Below are 3,706 nucleotides of genomic sequence, written 5' to 3'. Positions count from 1 at the left end.
ATACTCCTAGAGTTACTGCCATTGGATTACAAAATTTAAGTGAATACACTTCTTACAGTTTTGGCTAAATATTGCATACTTACCCTTAAAATTTTACCTTTGGGAAAAAAGGTTTTGCAGAATATTTGTGTCATCAGATACATAAACCAATCACCAAAGAGTTGAGGCTAAAAGTGTGCAGCTATTTGACTTTCAGTGTATCTCTACATTTTACTTTTATTATCCTTTATGTCTTACATTTTAAAAATGTTCATAACCTGCCATTTATTCACCAAACATTCTGTAAGACTTTTCAGGCATGTTGTTTGATATTGGGAATGAGTAGGGTGAGGCCAGATTTTGGGAGAAAAGAGTGGCAGCAATAAGGAATACACATCCCTTCCTAGAATATCCCAATTTATTGAGGGAAGATAGTCATATTTTTAAGAAATTGAGATACAGTGAAAGTTGTGTTGATAGAGAATGGCAGTGCAGTTCATAAGTATAGCAATAGAACAAAAACTGTGCTTTAGAGAGGATACCCTCATGTTAACAAAGAAGGTGACCTTGAATAGGGTCCTGAATGATGAGCAGGCCCCATAAGGCAAACAAATAGTAACACATTTTATAATCAACAACAAAAATCTTGACTATTCTTCATGTTCTGAACTTTCTCCTTTTTCCTCTGTCTTCATTTTTACCTTTCTTCTTCATCTATCTCCCTTCTTCATAAAATCAAGAAAAAAATCTTGCTAGTGGGATATTCCTGCAACAAGGAAACTCATAGATGACTTCTAGATAAATGAAGTTCCCTACTGATCTGCTCCCTATAAGTCTGTCTGTCTTGATTCATTCTATCTAAAAATAGATACATGTCACTGTCAAGGGTGGCTGATTTAACAAAATAATCTTAGTAGGCACCATTACTTGAATCTCTTTATGATTTTTTTTAGGTTCATACATGTTATAGGAAAAAAAGTCTCTTGAAAGATGAACTACTCAAAACAGTGCTAACTTCAAGTATTTTAGTCCTTTGAACCAAGAATCAGAACGAAAATCTGACTTGACCTTTTACTACCTACATGCCATGGTATTTTTTATTTTGTCTCCAGAGCACATGTTAAGTATAACTAGAAAAGAATTTGGATACCTAAAATTTACCGTTATGTTCCAAAGTACCTTACTGAAAACTAAATGAGAGAATATCTGTATAGTTGAACTGCTCATTCTACTGAATATGCCTCTTGTACATGTAGGAATACATGATCAAGGGACGTGTCAACTTTTCAGTTCTTCCAAGTTATTTTTTATAAAAAGATCATTTCTTTTGTGGTATTTTGGGGTTCTTGGGATAAAATCTCATTTTCTAAGGCATTTTCTGATCTTCACAAGCAAATAGAACTTTATGCATGGCTTCCAAAATCAAGATTTTAATATATATAATTGTTATTCATTCTGTCATTTGCGTTATAAAAATGATAATGTGTCAGCACATATTCATAGTTCTGCTTCACATAATGTTGCACTTCAATTAAAGCAAATTTTAAGTTTCAATGGAACTACTTGAGTTTTTGCTTTAATTTTGTTGTTAAAATCCCTTGATCTGTTAGGCATGGGTTGAAGTAAAATAACATTTGTGCCTTTAGAGCTTAGATGTCTGTTACTGCGTTAGAGGGTCTCTGTATTGTGTGAGATAGTTCCCAGTTATTCCTCTGATCAAGCTATTCTCCCAGAAGCCAGTGTTGATGCAGGAGGGTTGGGGGAGCAGTGGTCTGGAGACTTGCAATAAGGAAAGAATATGCTTCCTGTTGTAACAGGAGTGTGCCTCGGTAAGATCCAGGCAAAAAGTCACAGTCAGCCTCAGAAGTGGATCCCTTTTGGGAACTGATAAGCAGCTATTGAACCCTGTACTCTTTCTGTAAGTTTATTTACAGCTACTTTGAAGAGGGAGTTTATTTTTTTAATTAATTTGACACAATTTAACATATAACCTCTTGCATGCCACCCACTAAGCTAGATGTTTTCAGCCATATGTAGTGCTTTGTGCATCTCTCAATTATACTTATTGTAACATGGTTAATTGTCCATACATTTTTACCTATTCATTAAATAAGCAAGTATTGATTACCACCTATTTTCTAGGTATTTTGCTAAGTGCTGGGAATGAGCAAGATGTATAATTGCTTGTGTTTAAGCTGCTTGCAATCTAGTGAAGAAGAAAAGCACAAAGCCTTATTGTCTTAGAAGGGGCAAGATAATGATTTAGTATGCATGGCAGATTTAAATACTCCTCTGTAAACAGTATCCAACTTGGGAAAGTGAAGGATGACAAGTGGGAAAGCAAAGGATGACAAGTGGAAAAGCATCCAAAAGGTTTCCTAAAGTTCTAACATAGAGTAGTTTTTATATCATTTAATTTGTATCATTTTAAATTTTACAATAATTGTTCTTTGGTTATTTACAAATGTAAATTACCATCTTTTAAAAAAAAGTTCATGTCTGTATAGATTTATTTTGTGTCTATGTGTGCTCTTTGTTTCTGATTTTTAACTTATTTTGATTATGGTCAGAGAACAAGGTCTATTGGATTTCAAATTTTGGAACTGTTTTAAGGTTTGCTTTTCAACATAAATCTGGTTGACTTTAAGAAGTATTCCATTTATGTGTGAAAATAATATAGGTACTCTAATTTCTCCCCTGTTAAATTATCTTGATTACAATCTAGCATCCTCCTCCAATTTTACTAGAACACACCTTGTCATGGTCACCCATGAGCTCTGTGTTGCAAATGCAATGTGCACTTCCCAGTCTTCAACTTGCATTACTTAACTGCCACCGTGTGCACAGTAGAACACTTCTTTTCGAACCACTGTTTTTTGTTGGCTTCTGGGACCCCACTCTCTGACTTCCTACATATTTCGTTAACAGTTCCATTTTACTTTTTCTTGATTTTTATCTTCATGTCACTGGTATCTAAAAGTTGGACTACCCAAGGCTTTAGTCTTTTAACTTTTTTCTTTTCATCACCCTTTGGTGACCTCATGTGATCTCAATGCTTATAATACCACCTATATCCTGATCACTTTCAAATTTATGCTTCCAGTTCTATTTTTCCCTTCATCTCAGATTTATTTACCCCCCTATTGGTTTTATTCAAATGCCTAATGGGCCTCTTACAATTGACACTTCCACATGGATCTCCTGATAATCCCATCCAAACCACTATCTTGGTAATCGACTTTAACTGAAAAATGGTAACCTCTTGCATGGAACAAAAACTGTACAGTTATACTTTATCAATTTCTTGTAATATACCACATCAAATCTGCTCACAAATTCTTTTTACCTTCAGACATACCCATATTCGAGCTACCTCTCACCACCTCTCCACTACTTCTTCTCTGGTCATATTCATCTCTTTTCTAGACTTTTACAGTAGCCCTTTTTTTTGTTTTTCTGCTTCTCATTTTAACCTCCTTCAGTCTTATCTCTACATTTGGCCAGACTGGATCTTGTCTGCCTTCTACTCAAAAATACCCCACTGGCTTTCCATTTCATTTGAAGTAAAAGCTAATGTCTTCAGTTTCTAAAATAACCTACTCAAATTTAGATGATGTATCTCCTCCTTACCCTGACCTCCTCTCCTCTGTGTCTTTCTCATATTCAATCATATTCAATCCACTGCAAAAAAAAAAAAAAAAAAAAAAAAAAAAAAAAAAAAAAAAAA

Source organism: Rhinopithecus bieti, unplaced genomic scaffold (assembly GCF_001698545.2).
Source record: "Rhinopithecus bieti isolate Rb0 unplaced genomic scaffold, ASM169854v2 scaffold_38735, whole genome shotgun sequence".
NCBI classification, from domain to species: domain Eukaryota; kingdom Metazoa; phylum Chordata; class Mammalia; order Primates; family Cercopithecidae; genus Rhinopithecus; species Rhinopithecus bieti.
Note: the sequence above shows the minus strand (reverse complement) of the source record.